Below are 26,481 nucleotides of genomic sequence, written 5' to 3' on the forward strand. Positions count from 1 at the left end.
AAGATGGCTGATAGCCAGAAACCGGTCCTAGGATGCTTGATTCCGGTCCAGGAAAGACATGGCTTGGCAGTTCGGGCTGGACTGTTCCCATGAGGTACAGGGTCAAGACTGATTTGCATATGGCTATGTCTGAACTGGGGTGGCTTGGTGAGCAAAATAACGATGGATTAAACCCAGATCTGTGACTGGGGGTGAATGTTTTGCCATTGTGCAACATTCCATCCATCATCTTGTGTGTTTTGCTGTTCACCCTATGTGGGAAGGGTATGCCCAGACGTGGGTCCCTTGCTCACTAAGCCACTGGAGTCAAGCTATCCTGGCTGAAGACGGCTGATTGCCAGAAACGGGTCCTAGGATGCTTGATTCCGGTCCAGGAAAGACATGGCTTGGCAGTTCGGGCTGGACTGTTCCCATGAGGCACAGGGTAAAGACTGATTTGCATATGGCTATGTCTTAACTGGGGTGGCTTGGTGAGCAAAATAACGATGGATTAAACCCAGATCTGTGACTGGGGGTGAATGTTTTGCCATTGTGCAACATTCCATCCATCATCTTGTGTGTTTTAGTAATATAGTTAAGGCCATGGCTGATGGTGGCTATTTAAAAGTGTCGTGTTTGGCGCACAGCATTAACATTATTGTTCAAGATTTCTTGAAAAAAGAAAACACAGTCAGCAAGTTACTGACCACCTGCTGAAGAATCTGCACGCTTTCTTTTAAGGCAGCTGAGGATCATTCAACGTGACCGTAGAGTACCAGTCAGAGGACTCATCCAGGAGTTGGCAACACGTTGGAACTCAACCTTCTACATGCTTGAGAGTCTGTTTGAGCAGTACTTGGTTATCAATGAGTATGTCTTTCACGCATGGGCTGCTTCTATGAAAGACATGAGGCTAGAGGTGGAGGAATGGGACCTAGTTAAAAGTTTGACAGACATGCTTCGTCCTTTTGAGGTCTTCACCCGTGAAGTCAGCAGGGAGGACTGTACTTTGGGCAAAGCTATCCCATTGTTGCGCATGCTAGAGCACCAACTGAAGGTGGTGTCTTCAACGTTCCGAGTTGATGCTGAAAAATAAGACGCATATCGGTTGGCGGAGAGCTTATTAAGCCGCCTAGTTGACAATGCAAGGCTTAAAGCAATACATTCAGAACAACATTACATTTGTGCCACTATTCTGGATCCACGGTAAAAAAAGGCACTGGCCAGCGATGCATTCATTCCTTTTTCTGAAGCAAATGTTTCCAAATACAAACATTGGCTAGCTCTGTCAGCCACTCGGTTTGAAAAAGAGCGGCAGGAAATTGAAGGAACCACCACAAGTACTACTGAAGTAGCAGGCCATCCGGCGTCAAGGTCCACTTCTGTGGCCGAAGGCAGTCACTTTCCCTCAGAGCCGTTACCGACACTAGCAACTGTATCATCATCACCTGCACCAGGCCCAGTCATAATATTGTTGGAAGCGGATTGGATGACTCATCAAGGGTTTGCTCGTGCCAGTGTTGATGCAAAGGCAACAGATGGTACGCAAAGTGGAGCACCCCTGGATTACCTTGAGTGGATGGTTCAGGCCTATCTGGATGACCCACAGAGGTCTTGTTTGATCAGAACCCATTGGTGTATTGGTATGGGAAAAGGCCTCAATGGCCACTGATCATGAAGCTGACTATAAATTATTTGTCTTGCCCACTTGCAAGTGTGTCTTCTGAACGTGTTTTCAGTGCTGCTGGTGCCATTGTAACTTCAAAAAGGACCCGCCCCTCGCTCAAAAATGTGGAGAGGTTAACAATGATCAAGATGAATTAGCACTTCATACCACCAGATTACAAAATACGTGAATCCAGGCAGGAAGAAGAGGACACCGACTTAGGTGACGGAAGTTCTTCTCTGTTAGCTGACCTACTCCCGTTTCAATTCACAGAGTTTGAGGACGGGCTCTACTTCCCTGACACCTAGGCTTGAAATACTTACTTTTTTCCCCCGTCCTTATTCACTTTTATTTCTGTGTGTCTTTCTTTGTTTTGCAACTTTTGGCACAACAAAACTCTAATCATAACAAATCCATCTGCAGCACTGTCTTCGTCTTATTTCCTTATTGAAGCAAGGTGATGCTGTCTGCATTCCTGAAGTTCACAAGTTCACAACTCAGTCATGCTCCTCTATCCTCCTCCTCCAGACTCCTCCTATCCATTTCCCTCAAGGCAGATGGCCAGATTACGCAGAATCAAGAAACGGTCGCTTCGTAGACGAGTCCCCTCAAAAGAAGTGGGACTGGAATGACTGACTATGCTGACTGTTACTTCTGAAATTGACACGAGAGGCTGCCCTGTGGCCCTTCACTTAAGAATAAGATGCTGACAAAAAGTGGAACAGGTAATGAATGATGAGATGGCATGTAGTGGACAACACTGGCTTTCTGGCTCTGATGAAAGCAATTGCTATTTGCTTGTTTGCATGAAATGAATCCTATGTGTTCTGTTATTATTTAATCTTTCCCAAAAAACACCACAGAGAAGGATGGGTCTAAGGGATATTTAAAGTCCTGCCCAGGGAAGTGAGAAGGGCTTACAACAGTTTGGAAGAATAGAAGGTGTTTTTATGTCTCGTTTTTCACTCTTTGTACCCCATACCTTGCTTTCACAGAGCGGGGCGTCCTACTTCCTGAGCGTGGTCCTGGAGAGGTGAGGTCTAATCCCCGGTCAAACTGGGTGAGTGAAAAGAATCTATTAATTCGAATAAGCGTATGCCTGATTGTGAAACACAGTTAAATACTAACTTAGAATGCATTATGTTTGTTTTTTAGATGTGAGACACACCATTTGACATGGAGGAATAGAAACATGGATTGATTTGTTTTCCTATATCCTTTATTGAATTTGATTCGTTCACTTATATATTTAGTTCTAATTGATTGTTATCACTCTATGCAGTAGCAAGATTTTTTAGAGCAGGGGCCCTGAAGAAATCTGTGGGATCTCATTCCCTGTCGGCTGAAACATGTTGGCCCTTTCGCAGTTATTTGTTGAAACTGCCTCTTTGCACTGTTCTTGGTTTTGATTAGGGGAAGAGGCATTACTAAATGAAAATCTTTTTTCTGACTCTTTACCCTTATTTTATTCACCACCTCCCTTTTTGCTTTTGCACTGCACGTGTTCCCATATATATTTTCATTTCTCATGATCAGAAAGTGATTGTAGGCTTGACCCATTTGAGTTCGATACATTGGGTATGGCAAGAGTCTCAATGATCAAGACACAGACCATCCCAGCTCTTGGATGACTAAATGAGATAATTGATCATTACAACAATTTGATGGGAATCCATAGATTTTGATTTTGAGTCTCACCAACAATCACTTGTGTCTTTGTTTCTGTCTACTGTTGTTTCCTTGTTTATAGGCTGTTTAGGAACTCGTATCCTGACTCACTTGGTAAGGAGTCCTAGCCTTTCTAGCCGATTGATTTGGCTTCTCTTTAGACCCCCGGTTTCTTGTGTTATAATTATTTAATCTTTTACACCCTAAATGTAACTCAAGTCTACTCTGTTTACCTTGTTTAATGCAAATTGTACTTCTACTGCAGGGGCCACTACGTTGCATTTTTTAATATGGAAAATGTCCTTGGAATCACTGTGTGTAGAGTAGACTGTGACTGCATGAACAACATTGAGTTTGCCAACACCATGATGATGATGAGTCGTGATGTACAAAGTTACATAATATCTTCACAGTCACTCACTGGGATGGTTGGATCATCATCGTCCATTTACGGAAGAACTATGGCCATTTCATGAGTGGCAAACTGGTAAACAAGTCAACAACAATCACAGTCATGTCTAGTCGTGGTATGGAGTGGTCGATCCAGTGTAGTGTTATGCCAGAGTCCAGACAGCGGTTCATGTAAAATTGCGGCTAGGTGGCGTGCTGTATAAAATTAGATCTGCTTTGTCTGTCTGTGTCAAAGAGGTATGCTACATGGAGGTTGGTTCACTCAGTGGTGCCTGCCTTGACCGTCTGATTGGCCCTGGCCTGCTGTGTGCTAATTAATATCCTGGAAACAGAAACTCAGAGTAGGCACATTAGAAATGATGCATGTATGTAATACTGTCGCCTCTGAAAGTGAAAGTGTTATTTTTGCTCTACACACCGTACCTTATATGTTTCCTCCGGGGTGTTTTAATATCCCTTTCTTTTTTTCCATCGACAATTACAGGCTGTCACTTACCCTGTGCGATGGGAAAAACATTAACTCAGGCTCTCCATAGCAATCTTAAATTCCGCATCCGCCAGGCAGGCAGTGGACAGTGTGGTCACCAAGATTGATTGACGGAGCGCCCGATGGAATGGAGGAGTACCACGAATTAGAGGAATGGCTGGATGAATGCAACTTCCCAATTTGACCAGGACAACTACAACATACAGTTACAGTATCCACTTCACTTGTCCTTATCTTTTAAATAATGTTATTGTGTGAACTTCTTGAGTGCGACTCTGTGTATTTGCTCTCTGCTTCAAATTCATCCCTACAGCTATTTGATAAGTTTCTTTGCTATTTTTAAAAGTAATGTAATGTACTACTAATTGTTTATTCTCTCTGAGGGCCGATAGGCAAGTGCAATTGCGTAATTACTGCATCCCTGTACTGTCTAATTGTTTAGTACTAGTTAGTAAGTTGTAGTATAAGTACTACTTTTCAGTAACTTAACCATCCATTTAGCAAACAACTTTATGCATGGACTTCCTTTATGACCCTTAAAAGATTTATGGATATGTTCGTATCCAAAGATTTGTTTTTCTTCATTTGTAGTTTGTCTATGCTGTGTTTTTTTTCTCTCTCCAAAAAACGTTCCCAAAAACCCCCATTCCCATCCATTTTTCAAACCCTAACCCTCTTCCCCCGGGCTGTGTGGTTTTCATTGAGGTGTGACTAAATGACACCAATAATTCCACACGCTTGCTGGGGAGGATAAGGTCAAAAGCAACAGAAAATCAATTTCAAGGCAGGTCAAGGAATCCGAGGATATATTCTTATTCTGCTTGACACACACCCATGAGTATTTGCAAATCAATTCAGAATTTCATGTCTGCCATTGAGTGTATTCATCAACATCAACATCCTCCTACACGTGACGAAAGCTTACGCTGCTGTGTCCTTCAGTACTAGTTCTGGTAGTAGCCATAATCCACGCAACTAGTAGTTAACTTTTGATTGAATACTGTAGCATTGCTTAGGCTACAATTTATGCCACTGTTCTTGTGTACTGTACTATGTACTATCGTACTGTTCTAATGCTCCTCAGGCCACTCAATGTCTCATTTCCTTTTTTGTCATATGCTGCTACTGCCAGTGTGTACCACTACTACTACCACCACAACGATGCCATTTCATCCGTACCGGATTCCATAGCCAACCTTAATCGCCATTTGCCATGCAGCCAGCCCTGTGCCTAGCCCTATTCTAAAACACGAATCACAGGTAAGAGAAGCATTTTGGGAGAGGAAGAATAATGGAGTAGGGTGAGAGGAGAGACTGACGGTAGTACTAGTAAAGTAGTAGGGCAATTGAATTTGCTAACTGTGTCAGTGGCACTTTTGAAAAAATGTGGGCGATTACTTAGACAATTTGAATCAACCAGCCAGTTAAGTTTCAGGAAAACAAACGTACAGTTAACCCCCTCCTGCCTCCCCCACAAAACAGCAATAACGCGTATGCTTTGTTTAAGTGGAAAATAAATAATTATTTCGACCCTAACAAAAAAAAACAATCCCACAAGACCCGACCTACCCCCCTCCCTAACCCCAACGTCCATGAAATGTCCCGAAGAAAAGTTCCAAAACCCCAACGCCCAATTCCCACTCCCCCAAAAGTCTTTAAAAAAGGGGCAAGGGACAGTCTCTCTCTACTTTGGCCGGCGGTGTCCTGTGGCCAGGTGGTCACGCAGCTCTCTCTGGAGGGCCTTGAGCAGTGCTTTCTGCCTCTCCACCTCCTGCTCAAGGTAGGTCACTCACAGGGTTAGTTGGTGCCCACGAGCCTTGCGGGTACTGTGGGGGGCAGCTGTTGGTTTCGCTGCTCAGCGGCGGCGGGTCGCTGCCGGACCACGGCGCCGTGCCGCTGGATGATTGCATTGGCTGTATGACCCAGGGGCAGCGGAGGAGGATGCAGCTGTTGTTGTCGATGTTCACTGAGAATCATCCTCCTCCTCCTGAGCCACCAGCCGCCGATATTCGGCGACAATTGCGTCCAGCTTCCTTTGACTGCCCCGGATAGCCAACTCCTTCCTTGATAGTTTGGAAAGAGTATCTATATGAAAAAAGAAAAAAATACTGTAATCACTACTCTTTAAGATTAACACAAAATAATTCAACAGAAAGTTGTGTCACAGTAGCACTAGCGACTTGCAAGCACAGTACATAACATTTATGGCATGTATCTATCTAACCTCCCACTTCGTCGGCCTCTGCTCTAACATTAGTGGGAGTTTCAGGAATTCTACTAGCACTATATGGACTCACTACATTAGACTCAGACAATACACCAGTCTTCTTCTTCTCTCTTGTTTAGCAAAATTAGTACTTAAACTTGTGGAAGACGGCATAATGCCAGCGCAGTCAGCTTGCACCCAAGAAAAACAGATGCAAGCCAGGATGACGCAGACTCGCGTTACTGTTATCAGTCCAGTACATGCAGGTGGGGAAGCTCCTACTTTTCTATTACGGGTGGCACTGGCCATACTCTGTTACAAGGGCTACTGCTCAATTAATTTAACTTTCACCCTGCCCTGCCCCAGACTACTACAAAATGAAAATGAAGAAGATAATATGATCATCTATCCCTTCACAGGATATTTGCTTATATAAGGGATGACTTTAGGTGCTTTGTTTTTATTGATTGAGTGAACACCGATAGGCCACACATGAATGACACAGGTGAAAAAAATTATTAACATAGCTAGTGAGTGGTCCCCGTAATCGCCGGAGGAAGGCACTTGTGACTTGACTTGATAATGTGAACTATACTATATAGATACACAATATATGCTGTGCTTGCAAACTACTGTTAGTCAAAGGAGTATTCTGAAAAATTACAACTTCTACTTTCCTCGGCTTTGCTACTCTGGCACGGATGTTACATGCTCTTCAAAGTAACACTCTTCATCCAGTGACCGTCTACTCTGTCTACTCTACATACACCTATGCTATCTATGAGGAAGCTACCATCCAGGCATCCATCCATTCAAAGTAAATGTCAATCATTCTTCTTAATGTCTCAACTGGACAAACCTTACTTTTTCTCACCGGAAAACATCCTTTTTATTTTATTTTGTAAACCGCCACCCATGCATCCGTGCTTGATTTGCATTTGAATTTGACCCAAAGGATATATTGCGCACACATACAGTTTCTGTTTCACTCACCCAGGCAGTCCTCTTTTCTTTCTCCTTCCACCCATCCTTGCTTCAGCCTTCAACCGGCCATGCATCAGATTCCGAGCCACCTGTGCCTGCATTCAAAAACACGTATCATTCTTTGCCAGTCATTAATTTAACTCGCTCGTCCTTCCTAACTGAGTTGAAGTCAAATTTAGAGAAGGCCATTGGTTACTCGTCAACTCCCGCCGCTAATGCTATTGCTAATGAGAAGTCAAGGGTGACTGTCTTCTACCTGGTTGACAAAAACTTAGTTCTAAATTTGTAAGTCTTCTTAACAGTAAAGTGTACTTGTACAGTACAACATATACACCCCTGCAGCGAGCCTACTCTGCAATCTCAATAAGTAAGGAATATAATAGCTTACCACTGCCCGCCACTACCGAGGCATCCCCCACAGCAGTTCCTGCTGGCACCGTATCCGCCCCTGGAGTGACCACCTCCGCGCTGGCCCCGGCACTGGTGGTGGGCTGTGCCGATGGTGTTCCGCCTAGAAAATACATTTCATATTTTTAGACGCCATATACACCACTCCCTATTTTGTCTAGGAATGAAAAAAAATGTTACTACATAAACAAATTTAATTATTTGTGACTCTCTAGTCTAAACTAAAAATTCCCCTTTCGGAAGGGGAGGGTGTTTTTATTTATGCTTAGTACATAACATGCTACACTTTTTGGCACAACTGATGAATGCTTGTATTTTTAACGCACACCTTTTTTCTCATAGCAGACAGAAGATTCCCTTCGACGAACAAGAGCAATATGTTACTCATCATCATCACCACCAGTACTTTAAGTTCCAACCAGGTGAGGGGTCTCCCACAATTAATGTGTAAATCAGCCACTGTTCAGTTTTCATGAGTTCACCGTTTCTCTTCTAGTATAAAGTAGATTTTAATAAATATTTTTATATTTATTTATTTATTTATTCATTTATTTCAATCTATATAGCGCATTATCACCTATAGGTCTCTAAGCGCTTGTACAGGGTAAACACCGGACATTACAGAAACAGGCAACCAGCTTATAACACGCCCCATGCATCTTGAAAAAGCACCGCTATATAATGTACAATTGAAAATTAATATACATAGTACACACAGAGCTAGTTGTTTTACTTATAATAAAGCTTTAAAACTTACATAGACTCTGTGATTTTTGGTCATGAGTGAGTGAGCGAAAGGCTTTGCAATTTGCAAGCATGATTCCGTGACTCTGAGAGGTCGGGACTCTGACTCCGTAGTCTTATGTTCTGGGTTGTATAATCATTGGGGATTATCGCTGCATTCAGGAGCTAAATAATGACTCTGACACACTAGCTAGCCAGTAAGGAGATTGGGGGTTCAACTTCTGTTATGACTGAGGTATGTGGAAAGTCTAACTGCGCCTATTATCACCAATGCCCTATTTCTTGTCCATAGTTCTGTATGTGCAGAATAGTCCCTGCAACAGTAGTAGTATGTCCTCCTATCCAATCAAAAAGTAAACTAGTATCTTATTCTTGGTGGCCATTGACATTTTATTGTTGGGAATTGTCAAAGCATAAACATTAAGAAGACTTCAATAGATATTATGGACAACCCAGAGGACTGCACTCAGTGCCTAGAGCTATTGCTGAAGAGGAGTTTTGTTTAACACTTTTTGCCAACTGTGCAAGCTTAGCTAACTACACAGACAGAATAATAATAATAAATAGCAGTGGCACAGAGAGACATAGTAGAGGCAGGATAAGAATTTAGAAACAGTCTACAAGAAGATCAAAGACGATTTAGGAAAAAATAGAATTATGATGAACGTTTGGAATAAATAGGTGCTGTAAAAGTTAGGGAAGTATAATTATTAATATTAACAGGACAACTTACTGGGGCCAGCAGAAGAGCCCTCGGTGGACCGATCCTGGACTTCCTGCTCCGCCGGCGCCGCCACCGCCACCTCTGTCCTCTTGCTCCTGGGAGGAGCTGATGTAATGAAAGAAAGACACAAACATGGATGATTGTTGTCAACGAACTCAAACATTTAAAAAAAACAATAATAAATTATTTCGGGGAAATAAACAACAATTGCACTAAATGTATTGACCTATCTGATGTGGTCTACTAAGATATTAGTATTGCTGGATTCACGGACCGTCTACTTGGAAAGTTATGTAACTCACTAAACCAACTACGAAAAGTTTCTACTAGGACTGGCAGCAGTCAGCAGCATGCGAAGTGACAGACACAGTCCGTCATGATTGTAGACCACTAAAACATGTCCTACTACATAACAAGTCATAATATACTCAACCTATCAATCCACCACCACTATCTCTTCTTAGTGGCAGGAGTACAAAGGAAGGACTGGACTTGAGTCTCTAGTCTCTCTAGCACTACGCAGTTCTGTAAAGTACACTCATACATAATCACTCAGGCCAAATGAGCACAAAATTGAAAACAAGTAAGCATAGACTGCCACTGACTTAGCAGACGAGCACCTGCAATCACAGAAGCTTTTGAAACATAATTTACCTGCAATGTAATCGGCAGCATTCTTGCTCTTCGGAAACAACATATATTTGCAATATAACACAGAGCAGAAGAAAACAAAGTAGTTATTAAATAGCTACTAGTACTCACCAAGCCCAGGCATGTCGACGCCAAGCAGGTCGAGCAGGTCTTGTTCCCAGTCCAGGATGTTGGACCACTGGTGCGTCACCTGGTTGAAGGTACGCCGGACCCCAGACTCCCGATACATGGCCCGGCACACCTTACCCCATAGCTGGCGAAGCTCCCGAGGCCATATACGGTACCGGGCCTGCCGCATTGGTCTTGGGGATGTGGCGCTGCACAAAGAAGACCAGTGCGGCCACCTCCACCGCGCTGAAGATCTCCCTGGGACTTACTGACTCCCACCTTAATCGCCCGCAAGGGAGCTGGCTACGGGGTGCGGGACTCTTCCCCTTCTACTTGCCGGCTCCCTTTGCCATGGTCCTGGGTCATTAAAGAAAGGAAAAATAGGAAAGAATAGGGACAAAAGTAAATAAAAGAAAAGAGAGAGCTAAAAAAAAGTAGTTATTAAAGTAACAAAAAGTAGAAAAAACACAAAATATAGATGTACAAAAATAGAGAGATAGATAATGAGTAAAAGAGATTAAAAAAAAAGTTCAAACAAACAAAGGATTACAAAGATTGAAACAGGATAGAAAAGGCATGCCCAGAACCATAGCAATGAATGAAAAACAAGATGGCCACGCCCATTGCAACCACGTGGGTAAGTTTGCGCGATATTTTCCCTGCGAGCACGCAAAAACGGACGCGAACATGCAATTGCGCCCGGAAACGGAAATACGCAACGCGAACAGTGAAAACAAGATGGCCTCACCCATGTACGGCCGCATGGGTAACTTCGCGGTAGCCGCGCTGATAAAAAAATCCCGCGAACACGCAAAAAATAAAAAAATCCGCAATATCACGAAAGTTTGCGTATTTTGCGGACAGCGAGTACTCTTTCGCGTGAATTCGTGTACCACGAATTTGCAAAATTCACCCATACTTACTCAACATCCCCTGCCACAGCCACATGACAGTCCACCTGAGATACCTACAATAGTCTCACTGTCAACTGCAGGATCACCTTCAAACTCCTCAGCCACACTCAGGAGGCACGCCACAACCCCAGCCCAGAAGTCATACATGGACGTCTCTCATCCAACACCCCATTGCCCCAACTCCGTCAAGCCAACCTTGCCCTGGGCACCATTCATCACATCCACAGTACAACTGCATGCGGGAGATGGTTGTCCCACATCACCAAACAGACCTGGTACTCCCTCCCTGGGCACCTTCACATGGCCCATGACCTCTACACCTTCATTAAACTCTTCCAAAACTGTCTGTCCGAGCAGTATGGCAAGCCTCCCCCCTCTGCAGATTGGAACCATTACGAGAGAGTATTGTGCTCCATGTATGTATTTGATGATACATTGTGACCTATGTGTGTCCTCGATTGGACTCAGATCCCAGTGTTTGGATGGCTTGAGTTTGTTCCACACTCTGGCATACTTTGACATATCACCACACGTATGTTGTTGACTCAGGGAAAAAGACTGCAACATCAATTTCACTTGTGTTTGTTTTGTTTATTTATCTATATTGTGCTGGAAACGTGAGTAAGTGCTAGGTGCTGTACAAAAATGCTGGGAATAAAAAGTTCACAGAGGGAGATGTGATGCCTTGCAGTTTGAGTCAACAGAGTCCAGACCACAGTGCTTGGCATCATTGTTCAGACTGCAACCAGCAAGTCCATGTGGGAGAGTAGGACAGTCAATAAGGTGATGCTGTTGCACAAAAAGGCAAGAGAATGAAAATAAAAATATGTTTATATCTTCACATTTAGAGTGATACACACTGAATGTATCGAAATTGAGATTTTCAAACGCCAGTCAATACTAAATTTAAGAAGATACGAAACTGCATTAAAAATAAGAATAGGTAACCGTTTAATTCTCTGATTTAGAAGTTTTTCAATGATAACCAGAATATAATATGATGAATGATATGTTTTTATTTACAAATAGGACTTTTTATCAGAAAATGAGTCTACATTCTCGTAATCAATCCAGGATCATTAACACTCATCGTGTGCTGTTATAAATTGAGGACCCTGTTCAAACCTTTTTAAAGGTACTTTATCTTTGCATCCACTTCATTAATTAGGTAAAAGTAGATTACTATCATTGAATAGAATGAACTTTATGCAGGAAATTAGGACATGATTTTGTAGACGAGGGGGACCTGTTCTCTTTTTTTAACAAAATGAATTCTTCTAGTCATATTAATGTTATCACATCAGAAATATAGCTTACTACCTGTTAAGGCGATCAGATGAGAGGAACGGTTTATAATCCAATCAATGTTATGGGAATGTTTTAGTATTTTTAAGTCTGATCTGGAGAATTTTTTGATCTAGAAGCACGATATAGAAAAAAATCTCTTTTTTAATTAAAATATAGAGAAAGTTGCGATGAATATTAGTTTTGTTTAAATGTATAATTGGAATGCTAAGTAGAAGTTGAATAGATTTTGCAAATTGTTTGTATAATATTATGTATCTTGTACAGAATGTTAATATTTGTGTTTTATGTAATTTGTGTTTAACAGACATTTTCGTGGCTTTTCTTGAAGAAGGCGTGTCAAAACGCAGAAACACGTGTCGAAAGAATATTAAAACTTAATTGTTGCCACTTTTTAAATTCTAATTTTGTTGAGAAATATATATAATATACATATTTCTTTTTAAATGTAATATGTATCGATGAATGTATTTCATGTATCCTTTCTTGAGGATTTTTATACGCAAGAATTAAAAACTGTAAACCTTTCCTTTCTTTCTCTATGAAAATTGTTTTTATTATTATTGTCTTTTCTACTTTATTTGGTAGATTGTGGATACTTTCTCAAAAATTAGGTATGGTGCCACTGATTAATGTCTAAATTGTAGATTGCCTAGGAATGATCATACGCAATTGATATATCCCTGTCCTAGGAATCATTGTATACGTGGTTCAGGGGGTCCTTGTTATTCACACATCAAAAAGGCAAGATGCCAGACCAGGTGACCTGGGAGATGGGCATGGCCCACTGCCTCTCACTGCCTTTTCCGTGGACGACCCACCTTCCTTGGGGGACCTTCATATGCATGGGACCCTCCATCGGACGAATCCTCCTCCTCCCTCCCTGTGCCTGTTGGCGGTCTTCGCCTAGATGTTTCTTGCCTGGTGACACAGGGAGGGAGCTCCATGTTGTCAGCAATCCGACGGAGTGAATGGCTTATGTCCTTTTGCACCGCCAGTAGCTCAGCCTGTCTTGCCTCCATCCGTCCTTGGTGTTGTTGTTGACTGGCGTGTTACTCGGCCTGCTAGTTTTTTATTTCGGTGAGGGCCCCCACTACCTCGCTGAACTCCCTGGTGTCCCGCCGGTACGCCTCCATGATGTTGCGCAGTTCAGACATACTGGGCCCTGCAGCTAGCTGCTCAGGTTCTCGCCTCTGCCTTGTGCCACTCCCACCACCCCTGCCCACACGAGCCTGGCCTGCCATTGTGGGCACATCGGATCGACGGGACCCCTGAGGGATGGCAGTAGTGGTGTTGTCTGCCACCTCCGGGGTGCCCGGAAAACCTTTTCCCTCATTGTCAGACTGGCTCAGTTGTTGAGAGTGGGCCGAGCCCCGAGCTGTCTGCTGGGATGTGGCAGGAATGGGTGTGGTGGTTGGTGCAGATGTTCAGCTGCTGCACGGGTTGGTGAGAGGCGTCGCTGTTGGTGGGATCAGGGTCCTGCGTAGCCTGGAACTGTGATTCCTCTCCCCCATTGTTGGGGGGAGATTCCGAACGTTGCCCTGTGGGTGTGAGAGACAGACAATGTTAATGCCATTTAATGCAACATCCATTTTTCATATACATTGTCTTCGCACTGTTCAACCTGGCAGTTGTCTATGCTTTGAATTGTTCTCAATGTTCACTTGAGGATGGGTATGTTGTGGGGTCAGATTGATCTGTGCTCAGGAGTCATTGACATGTGAGGGACTATTTACAGTGACTTGCACAGCCATGCAGATCAGCAGGGATTTGACAGTCATTGTGCACCACAGCTATGCCAGGCTGGATGCAACACATTTACAATGCGCATCAGCATGATGGAAAAATGGCACAGCTGCATCACGCATCTGTGCCATAGGAGTGGCACATTGCTGGAGTTGGGACGCCGACGCAACGCAACACCATGAATGCTCTGTGGGGCCATGTCTGCACAATGCAGCATCAATCCTTACGCCTGCTTCAAGCATGCACAGGGTTTGGAGGCAGCATGTGCATGAAAGTGACTTTAAGATTTCACTCAGCCACTTTTGGGAGGTGTTGCTGCGTCGTGATGGCCACCCACCGCCCCTCCCCCGGACTAGAACACCTACTTCTGGCGCAGGGCTTTAGAACGTGGCACATCTCCCAGATGCATCACTTTGTAAATACCCAGCACCATGGCGCAACATTTGTGCATCTGCTGCATCACAAAGGTGAAGCAACGGCGTTGTGAAAGAAGCGCAAGGGACTTGTGAATCTGCACAGTGACTTTTTTGCTTGGATGCTTCATCAGATCTGTATTTGTTTCTTTTTGTTACATCACGATTGTGACAGTGTGGCACTCCATTGCCTGTCCCAGGAGGCTATGTTTATGTAAGGAGTGTGTGTGACAGGCCTAGCTGGTAGTTGGAGTCTGATTTGGAACTGGGCCTCCCTCGTGGTGTGGCTGTCACCCATGGAGCATGCTGCCATGACAGTGGTTGTGAGTTCCTGTCCAAGATATCTGACCTTGTTGTCCTGGTGTTTGTGTTTTCACTGGTCACAGCAGGGCCTTGTGCTGGCTACACCAGGGCCCAGTGTCAGCTATCTTGTCAGTACATTCCCACTCCATGTGCATTGAGCATGGTGCATGGGTGTGTACCTGGGCCATATGGGAAGAGTGCAATTGGGCATGGGCGTCCACAAAAATGTTTATTGGGGTGGCCAACTTTTTTGCTTCATCACCATCCACCTTGCACCCTTTTGGCACTCTGCCTTGCACCCTTCTCACCCTCCCCGTTGCACCCTTCTCGACCTCCCCCTTGCACCCTTCTCACTCTCTGCCTTGCACCCTTCTGGCACTCTGCCTTGCAACCTTCTCACTCTCTGCCTTGCACCCTTCTGGCACTCTGCCTTGCACCCTTTTGACACTCTGCCTTGCACCCTTCCTGACCTCTCCCTTGCACCCTTCTTGCCCTCCCCCTTGCACCCTTCTCGCCCTTCCCCTTGCACCCTCCTCCCCTCTGCCTTGCTCCCTCATCCCCTCTGCTTGCACCCTTCTGGCACTCTGCCTTGCACCCTTTTCGCCCTCCCCCTTGCACTCTTCTCGACCCCCCTTGCACCCTCCTCCCATCTGCCTTGCACCCTTCTGGCACTCTGCCTTGCACCCTTCTCACCCTCTGCCTTGCACCCTTCTCACCCTCCACCTTGCACCCTTCTCGACCTACCCCTTGCACCCTTCTAGCACTCTGCCTTGCAACCTTCTCGCCCTCCCCTTGCACCCTTCTTGACCTCCCCCTTGCACCCTTCTCGCCCTCCCCTTGCACCCTTCTCGACCTCCCCCTTGCACCCTCCTCCCCTCTGTCTTGCACCCTCCTTCCCTCAGCCTTGCTCCCTCATCCCCTGTGCCTTGCACCCTTCTGGCACTCTGCCTTGCACCCTTCTCACTGTCTGCCTTGCACCCTTCTGGCACTCTGCCTTGCACCCTTCTCACCCTCTGCCTTGCACCCTTCTGGCACTCTGCCTTGCACCCTTCTCACCCTCCCCCTTGCACCCTTCTTGCCCTCCCCCTTGCACCCTTCTTGCACTCTGCCTTGCACCCTTCTCGACCTCCCCCATGCACCCTTCTCACACTCTGCCTTGCACCCTTCTCGACTTCTCCCTTGCACCCTTCTCGCCCTCCCCCTTGCACCCTTCTTGACCTACCCCTTGCACCCTTCTGGCACTCTGCCTTGCACCCTTCTCGCCCTCCCCCTTGCACCCTTCTCGACCTCCCCCTTGCACCCTCCTCCCCTCTGCCTTGCACCCTCCTCCCCTCTGCCTTGCTCCCTCATTCCCTCTGCCTTGCACCCTTCTCACCCTCTGCCTTGCACCCTTCTCGCCCTCCCCTTGTACCCTCCTCCCCTCTGCCTTGCTCCCTCATCCCCTCTGCTTTGCACCCTTCTGGCACTCTGCCTGGCACCCTTCTTGCCATCCCCTTGCACCCTTCTCACCCTCCCCCTTGCACCCTCCTCCCCTCTGCCTTGCACCCTCATCCCCTGTGTCTTGCACCCTTCCCACCCTCCACCTTGCACCCTTCTCGACCTACCCCTTGCACCCTCTGGCACTCTGCCTTGCACCCTTCTTGCCCTCCCCCTTGCACCCTTCTCGCCCTCCCCCATGCACCCTCCTCCCCCCTGCCTTTCACCCTCATCCCCTCTTCCTTGTACCCTTCTGGCACTCTGCCCTGCACCCTTCTCACCCTCCACCTTGCACCCTCCTCCCCTCTGCCTTGTACAATTCTCGGCAACCCCCTTGCACCCTTCCCACCCAATGGAGGGTGCTACCACCTGGGACAATGGAACTATTTCAAAAGCATGATGGACTAGGACCGGCCCTGACTTGGACCACACCAGACACACTGGGAAGACAGGGGGGCCAAGAGCCACCCTTGCCTCCCCCTGCGGACGCCCATGCAATTGGGTCTTATTTTGAGTCCCACGAGCCATTTTGTGACAAGCCGAGTATACCAGACATCCATTCTTGGGTCTGTGCTTCCTGTAGCATGGGACATAGCATGGCCTTGGTTTGTCAATGGTGCATACAAATGTTAGTGGCATTAGCGTAGTTTTTGCCAGAAGTTATGAGCAGCGGGCGCTTGTTGCGGGCATTTTTTGTACTTGGAGTGTAGATGCCATTACCCCCATGTTACTTCAGTTGTTTGTATACTCACCAGGCTCTACGACTCCTTCAATGCCATGTACTCCCACCGGTGGTAGCAGGGCCATGACCTTCTCCTCTCAGGGATTGTACTGTACTGGTCTGCGGGGACCACCACCTCCAGTGCCTTGGCTCTGTAGGTAGTCATCATCCATCTTCCGCTTGACCATCCTCCGCAGATTGTACCACCTGGCCTGGCAATCCTTCCTGGTGCGTCTGATGGGTGAAACACCATTCACCCTATTGACTATCCTCTCCCACAGTTGTGTTTTCTCGGCTATGCTGGTCCGTCTGACCAAAGCGCCAAACAGCTGTGGCTCGACTCTGATGACTTCATCTACAAGGATCTCCATCTCCTCCTTTGTGAACTTTGCATTATTTTGTCCGGACATGGTGTGGGGTGATTGTGATTGGGGGGTGACGATGTGTATGGATGTGGGTGTGTGGGTCTGAATGGGAATGGGGTTTGTGCGGGTCTGAATGTGATGGGGGTATGTGTGAAGGTGGATGTGTGTACTTGTTGGTGTGTTGTCAGTCTCTGTAGCTAAATGGGTATGTTGCAAAGGATCATGGTTTGTGTGTGTGGGCCCTTTTTATTGGTCCATTTGTGGGTAGGCTTAGTTTGAAATTTTGGTGGGTGTGTTATAAGAAGTGGGCCTGAGTTAGGCCCTCTGTTTGACTGTTTGGATCTGGCCAGGACATTCATTTCCAATGGTTTATACACTATAGACATGTTTTGTGATGTTGTGCGAGTCATTTGCACCCTCCTTGTGCTGTTTTTAGGGGTTCGCGAGCCCTTCGTTTAGGGTGGCTTCGTTTCGGATTTGATTTTGTGGCTCGCTCATACGCGAGGTTTTTACAGGGTTCGCGTGCGCTTCGTTAAGGGGATTTGTTTCGTATTTGATTTTGTGGCTCGCTCATACGTGATGTTTTTACGGGGTTCGCATGCGCTTCGTTAAGGGGGGTTTGTTTCGTAATTGATTTTGCGGCTCGCTCATACGCATTGTTTTTACGGGGTTCGTGTGTGCTTAGTTCAGGGGGGTTCATGGCGAATTTGATTTTGTGGCTCACTCATACGCATTGTTTTCTGTACAAATCGCAGTTCATACGCGACAACGTTTTCCCGTACGAATCGCGTTCTCGGTCCCCGGTCTGGATCGTACTTGTCGGGTCGTACAGCATGTTTACGAATCGTACGGTTCACTTTCTGAGTCAGTATCATACGGATTTTCGCTTGTTTTTCCTACAGTTCGCAAACATTCGGACAAATTTTTTATCAACGGATCGTACTACGCGATTCGGACGGATTTGTATGATTCGTACGGAAATGGCTACGAATACGAATCGTCGTACGGATTTGTTTCCCGAATCGGAATCGACCCCTTACTCTCTAAAATCTCTGTCAGTATCTTAATTCAGATAATTACGTTTATAAAGCCCGGTAGAGGCACTGGCCCTGATTGGGTTCTGACTTTGTAATAATACCCTGGACACAGAGAAGGTTCAATTTTCACCATCAGTTCTATAAAATAACATCTTAGTGCAGGAAGAATTGCAAACTGTCTCAATATTAATATATATAGGATACTGAGATTTGGTAGGGTAGGAGGCTTGATCTAGAATTGTAATATAAAACCAGGAAAAATTGGTTTTTATGTGATTTCTGTTACATTTATTGTTTATATTGAACCACAAAATATCTAATTCTGAATTGTTTATTATATCACAGTATATCTAATTTACAATCAAATTATAGTTTCGTATACAACAATTTCTGAAAGACATCAGCCTCTCATAATCATAGGAGAATAATGTGTTTCACTGCCTCAATGCAGCTTTCCCAAAGTTGATGAAAGTAAAAAGAAGGAAACAAACAAAAAAGAGAGAAACAAGAAGAAACAAAAAGACATTTATGTTAGCAATTACTATGTATTATTTTAGTTCAGTAGTGGCAAAATACATTATTATCTTCTAAATCAAATGATATCATTAATTCTAAGCAATATAGAAAGCACAAAAAAGAAGGTAAAAAAAACGTTCAGAACTGTTTATGCATTTGAAATTGAAATGTCTACATTTGTTTCACGGAAAGATAAAAAAAAGCAATGTGAAAGTCATCAAAGAGACCTAAAAAGAAAAGCATTAGGTACTATTGGACAATACATTGTTAGTTTGTTTGAGTAGAGCACGAATAAAACTAACATTGCAGGACAGTATTGAAATACATAAAGTAAAGTGCAAAACAGAGCAAAAAGGTACCTGCATTGCTACGAAAAAGAGAAGGAAATGACAAGACATATCACCCTAGTTCACAAAGATGATTCTGATGCGGTTAGGAAGGCCTCCTAACGGCATTTGCTCCATCCAAATCGGATCGGGAATGTGTCTTTCTGACTGAGGGCCCGATTCTGATGCAGTTAGGAAGGCCTCCATTTGACATTTACTCTGTCAGAATCGGATCGGGAACGTGTCTTTCTGATTGAAGCTTCCCAACTGAATGGGTTTGGGAATGGTTTCTGATCGAATCGGATCCGGAGAGTCGAACCGACGAGTACGATGCATTCGGATGCTTCCAGTTGCAATTTGGTTGGACTCCCATTAACTTCAATGGGAACCTTTGTTCCGACCGAATGCATAAACTGCCATTGAAGAAAGGGGTGGCTGGGGAAAAATCGAGCACCCCGTGGCGGGCACCCCCTGTAATGCAGCCCGTAGAGATATACGAGTCCTTTTCGTACGGCTCGGTCATTCCGAATGCCTTTGGGTTGGATTGGGATATTCGTAACACCTAACTCGCATCCTAATCTGTTGGACGGACTCTCCCGATCCGAGTTGGTTCGAAAACATTCCCAAACCATTTCAGTCGGAATGATTTCCACACCTCATTGTACTCGGGCCCCTTATCTGCATCTGTGGAAGGCAAGGCAACTTCTTAAGGTTGAGAAGGAAGCCAACCAGGGAAATTGGTAGATGGGTGAACAGATGGCATCCTGGAAAATGACAACTTTGCCATGATGAGAACCAGAGAAGATAGAGATACGGTGTCACCTTATGAAGGTGACCCCTCATAACCAATATGAAATCAGGGAAAGGGATCCTGCCTGTTCAATATTGTCTGACCATAGTCTCGTAGTTTAGATATTATGACTACAAAAATATTTGTGAACCAAAAAGTCTAAGGTTAATATATATATTTTAAACTGTTTCAGTTTTATATTGTAGTTCATCTTTTCACCTTATTGTTATATTTTATTATGGTGTTTTACTGTAATGTGTCAATTTGATGGGCTCATTCAGGGATTTGGACGGTACTGTTTTTCTTCATTGTATATTAGTTTCTGTTAATTAACGTGTTAATTATGTTGTATATTTTTCCTATCATTTATTTGTTTAAAGGTACAGTCTTTTTAAAATTATTTATTTCAATTTTATTTTTGGTTATTAGCTTTATTATAAGATTGAGTGGGTAGAGTCCTTTTAAAAATTTCATATTAATGTTAAATAACTTCTATATATTTTTATATTATTATTGTTATTTTTTTCAACGTTTTTATATAATGATGTACTATTTATTTTTTATTTATTTATTTTTAAAGGTTTATATAGCGCAAACTTGATCCCGAAGGATATCAGAGCGCTTTACAATTTGAGGCAAAGGTAACAAATCAGAACATTAGTCCAACATGGGGAATCTAATGGGCATTGAGATGTTTACTCCTCTCAAAATCGGAATGGTTGTTGTATTAAAAATTCATAGAAAGAGTGAGGGCGATAGATAGATAGATAGAGTTGGATAGACAGATAGAGTGAGGGCGCTAGATAGATAGAGTGAGGGCAATAGATAGATAGACTGAGGACAACAGATAGACAGAGTGAGGGTGATAGACAAATTTCTCCTTTGCTCTGTGCCAAGACCTGCACTCCAAAACAGTGCACCCCCAGTCACCACCCCGTGTTCACAAGCCAGCTAAACCAGCCCCCCCTGCCTCTCACCCCAGCAACAGGGATACTCCACATGCTATTTATTTTAACATATTTTGTATTCTTTTTATTACATTTCTTTTATTTTATATAATGTATAAAAACACATCAACATTGTGTAATCAAATGAATATATTTTAATAATTTGTCAAATATTTATAATGGGAAATTATAATATTTTGGGGTAGAGATTTGGACCTCTAAAATAGGTGCCCTTTCACAGATGATTGGTTGATTGTACTTAGACACAACCCTCCCCCCCCTTGTATGCACTTTCCCCAACTTTTGATAGATTGGATTTAGAATAGTAAATATAGATGCACATATATGCACTTTCCCTAATATTTGTTAGTCAAGAGTTAGAATAGTAAATCTGCCCCCCCCCCACCCACTCCAATGTATATGCTTTCTAAATGTTTTTTAATCTGGAGTTAGAATAGTTAAACAGATGCCCATTTTATGCACTTTTCTCAATATTTGTTGGACTGGAGTTAGAATAGTAAATCTGACTACTTGTGATGTAAGCACTATCCCCAGTGTTTGTTTGACTGGAGTTACAATAGTGAGTCTTCCCCCCAAGATGTATGCATTTTCCCAATGTTCGTTGAATTGGAGTTAGAATATAAAAAAAATTGTCCCCTTAATACATTTATTTATTCCAATGTGTCTTCGATTGAACTTAGAATATTACATTTGATTCTTTCCCCTAAAACAGTGTATTCCCAGTGTTTGTTGGATGGTATTTATAGTAGTGCTTTTAAAAAGTTTCTTATTTTTTTAAATATTTTTGAATTGAAGTCTGGTAACTATTTTAATTTATTTTAATATTTTTTTATAAATGTTTTGAGTGCATCTAATTTAAAATTATATGTTTAAAGTATTATTATATTTCCTATATTTTTATTATACAGTGTTTGTTTTTTAATTTTTTTCAGGTGTGCTGTCTTTGACATATTTGTTTTATAGTAACATACAACTCCACTTGATCACAACTGTTCTGCTTAAAAGGATTTAAACTCGGATCACCTAATTCCTCAGTAACCTAAGTGATTAGGGATACCTGGGATCTTCAGAATCGTTCTCTGGCAGATTACAGTGGTGTCTCCTAAGACTCTTCAATTTTCCTACTCTTATTTACTTGTTACACACTTCCTCTTTCACAGTAGCTAGTCTAGAATGCGATACATATCGAGATTTACATAAACAACACTCAAATCTATTTGTCAAAAATAACCTACCCATTCCACACACAACATTGTGTGAGATAAATATTTCTATGTTATGTCTATGTTAGATGATGAAAAAAACATATTCTAGTCCAGAGAGGACATCACTCCATGTGTCTCTGCCTTAACTGGCAAGCTATCTTAGGACTAACCCTCAAATGTACTGTTGTGAAGACGAGAAGCTTGCAAATCAGCATGGTCTGAAAAATTCTCAATTTTGTTCAAACCACATATGGTTTTAAGCTAGCAAAGAGTCCAGTCAAGGTTTGCCTAGGCTACTTAATGTGATGTCAATAAAAATCAAGGACCCCCCTTCTGTTTAAGGTCTGGGACCAGGGGAAAATATTCAAAAAAGACGCAAAGGTCCCTACGGGAGCCACAAAAGTGGTCTCAAATACTCACAGATGCCCGTAAATGACCTATTTTTTGCAATAATACCAATCTCACAGTGATCAGAACCTCCAATTTTCTAAAGATACCTCTAAGGCCTATTGTGGATATATCAACTGTTTGATTACAGCTCACAATCTCATATCAATCAAAGCATTTTACAAAATTCAACATATGGGGGGCGTGGCCAAGATGGCGGCCTGAGTAGACGTGTCTCGAGAGGCTCCCCGGCCCTAAGCCCCATTGCCACGTAACTTCTAGCTATCACCCCCCGTGCTTCAGCCCAGATCCAAGCTCGACCCTCCCTGCTGTCTTGAAGAGCTACCGTTCGGACTCTTCTGGACGTGTAACAGCCGGTGGCCCCCCTTTCCCAATCGCCGGGGTGGACGGAGTAATGGCGGCGCGAATCTGAGACCCTCCGCAGCGCGGCCGCACTGCGGGGGCAGCATACATCCCACCGGAGAGCAGTGGACCGGCACACCAGACGGCGGTGACGTGTACCCAACGGCTGCGGGGGCCCCCCGGAGGACGCGGTGCGTCCCGCACCCCCCGGACATAGTGCGCCACACAGGAGGACCCCTGGCGAATCTAGGCCCCGGCGTGGGCCTGCCAGACGGCCGGACGCATCCTGCGCACATCCGCCCTGCTCAGCCGAGGGTCCGCCGACCTGAGCTCTGGGCGCCTACGGGGTCCGACGACCCGCGACATTTGCTGTGGCTGTGACCGGTGCACCGGCGAAGAAGGTTAGAGCCCTTCCGCCGTGCGCCTACATCCCGACGTGGACGGGCCTGCCGGCCCAGCGGTCGGCCGCCCGAGCACGGACACCCGGCCCAATACACGGCGGTGTACCTGCCTCGTACGCAGCCTACCACTGTCTTCGGGTCCCGGCGTGGGCCTATAGGCGCATTCCCGCGCCCTCACCTGGAGGGCCTGCTGATCCTTGCGCCGTGAGAGGCGCCGTCCTTCAGCCCTGCGCACTCTCCCCGGCCACCCCCCACTTCGTCTGTGGCCCCTGGGGGGGGGCACGCTGAGATTGGTGGCCTTGCTCCGCGGGTGCCATATCCGCCCCGGAGAGGGCCCTCTGGACATTCTGAGGCCACGCGTGGGCTTCTGGGGTGACAGCGCGGCCTGGCTCGACGGCGCCCTGCACCGGGCGCTCTCGCCCCCACACCTCGCCGGAGTCTCCCCCGCATCCCCGATCATCGGCGGAGGACTACCACCGGAACTGCGGCCTGCTTCTACGGCCCCTCCGGGCACAGCAAACCCCGCCGGACGCCTCCTGCAACTTTAGACCCCGGCGTGGGCCTGCCCGGGGGTCGGAAGGATCTCCGACCGCCACTCCACCCACAGCGGACATCTCACTGGCGGCATCGGCCCGCTACTGGAGGGGACCCGGAACCCCCCGTCCCCCCGACGTCCCGGAGAAGGGGCCAGCCACCAACGCGAGGAACCACACAGCGGAGCACCCCCGCGTTGGAAACGACCCCTAGGGCGTGGGGGATAAGGTGAGAGGCGCCCCGCGTCCTGGACTACCACTTGCTTCCCCTCCCCTGGGTCCCTGTACTCTCTGCTGGGGGTCCCTCGCTTGCGGGGGTCGGTGTCACTGCCCTGCTGGACATTGCCCTGAGCCTCCGTTTGCTGGGACCGTCATTCCGGACCTCCTCCCGACTGCCTGCTGTCTGCTACCCACCGGCTCCCCCGCCTGGTCGATCAGCCCGTCTGTGGACATCTTCGCAGCCTTCGACTGCTTCTGAGGCGCTACTCTTCAGCCTGGTGTCCCAGCACTTTTCATAGGCCAGCGTTGCTCTTCCTCACTCAGGCATACCCTTGCTCAACGAGGCGCAGTGTCCTCGGCCCGGCAGGCCTGGTCGCCTCTACCCCCATCGCCTCACCGGCCACATCGCGTCCTGAGCGCCACACCTGCGACGCCACACGAGAGACTCTTCCTCCGGCCACCCCCAAGACGCCTCTTCTTGGGTCGCCACTCCTCGCCATCTCACGGGACAGCTCTGGTTTGCTCCCACTCATCACAGTTAGTCTCTTTGTTGGGTGACTACTCATCGGCGTCCGCCGACGCCTGCCGGTTGGCCTGCCGCCCTGCACCGGACACAATGGCGCAATCTAATCGCAAGGGGACCCGGAACGTGGTGGAACTCATGCATAAAGCGACGTCGAAAGGTGACAAAACCCAACCACAGCCATCCCAGAGACCCCCCGCGAGCCCTCAACCACAGGATGAAGACTCTGCTCCGATAACGAAAGCCTTCCTGGCCTCCCTTTTCAATACAATGCGTGAAGACTTCCAGACTCTGAAACAGGACATGGCCGGGGAACATCGCGAACTCCGTCACGACATCGACGGCCTGGGTGAGCGTGTGGCCTCGCTGGAGGAAGCGGATCGGTCCCGCAGTGGGGAGGTGGAGCGACTTCAGCAGGAAATCCTACGACTTCAGGATCAACAGGTGGACTTACAGTCGCACTCTGAGGACTTGGAGAACCGCTCCAGGCGGAATAACATAAGGGTCAGGGGGGTCCCGTTGAAAGCTGAAAAGGACAGTGTGACCACCTACCTACAGGACCTATTTAGACACATTCTGGGGGAGGCGAGCGACTTCGAAATTCGCATCGACAGAGCGCACAGGGTGGGCATGGCACGCAGGGCGCCAGCACCACCTCCGGACATCCTAGCGTTCCTACCGGACTTCCCCCTGAAGGAACGCATCCTTAGAGAAGCCAGGAAAGCACAACCCATCACATTTCGCGATGACCCAGTGGCCCTTTTTCAGGATCTCTCTAATATCACCCTGCTGAAACGCAAATCTTTCAGGCCTGCGACGAACTTCCTGAGGGAGGCCGGGGTACCCTACTCCTGGGGCCACCCGTTCCGTCTGATCTTCAAGTGGAACGGATCCCTTCACCAGCTTCGATCGCTCCGCGACACCTGCTCCCTGCTTGGGATCGACATACCGGACGGCCCCACCTCCAGAGACGCCTCTCCGTCCCGGTCGCAGGGAGACCCACCTCGCCCAGCGGCTGACGGCTGGCAGACGGTCCGCAGGAGGAGAGCGCCGAGATCCGTCCCAAAGCCAGACCCTATCACGGTCGCTCAGGAACGAGAAGCTGCAATACAGGAAGTGGCGGACAACACGGCACCCGACCAGTAGACTATTGCCCTTATGGATCTTGCCCAGCTTGGGGGTGTTCTCTCATTTGAACGCAGTTTGACGGGGGTCTGGGTCGGGGAGCCGCCGATTGGGCTGCAACCACGGTACCCCTTTCTTTGACTTTCTACGGACCTGTGCCCTGCACGACTAGGCCCGAGACTTTTACTGGTTTCTGTTGGGGGGGAGGTTATGGGAGGGGATGGGGAAGTTGGGGAAGGGGGGTTCGGCACTTGCAGGGAGTTAGGGGGGTCCACTCTGTTGGGGTTAGGGTGGCCACGGGGGGGGGGGAACTGTTGGGGGGGACCAGTACACCATGGGGGGTGGGGACCAGTACGCCAGGGGATCTTTACACACACCAGGGTTTGCCCACGTTCTCCACTGCTGCGCAGCGTTTTGCGGAATTGAGCCCGTTCACCCCTACGTACCCCGGTGATGGCTGACACGCTCAAAATCCTGTCCCTTAATGTCAAGGGACTCAATAACCCGATTAAGCGCAGGGCTGTCCTCTCCTACCTAGAGAACTCGGCAGCCGACATCTGCCTGCTGCAGGAAACCCACCTCTTGGCCAAGGATTGGCACCGGCTGCGCTCCCGCGCTTTCCCACAGCAACTATTCTCCTCTCTCACGTCGAAGAAAGCTGGGGTGGCTCTACTCATTTCACGGCGCTTTAAAGGCAAGGTAGGGGCTAAAATGGGGGAAATCAGGGGACGCCTTCTAGCCCACGCTTTCCAGATTGGCAACACCACATACGCAATAGGCTCCATATACTCCCCCAATACCGGTCAGGA

The sequence above is a fragment of the Lissotriton helveticus genome, chromosome 1_1, assembly GCF_964261635.1.
Source record: "Lissotriton helveticus chromosome 1_1, aLisHel1.1, whole genome shotgun sequence".
Taxonomy (NCBI): domain Eukaryota; kingdom Metazoa; phylum Chordata; class Amphibia; order Caudata; family Salamandridae; genus Lissotriton; species Lissotriton helveticus.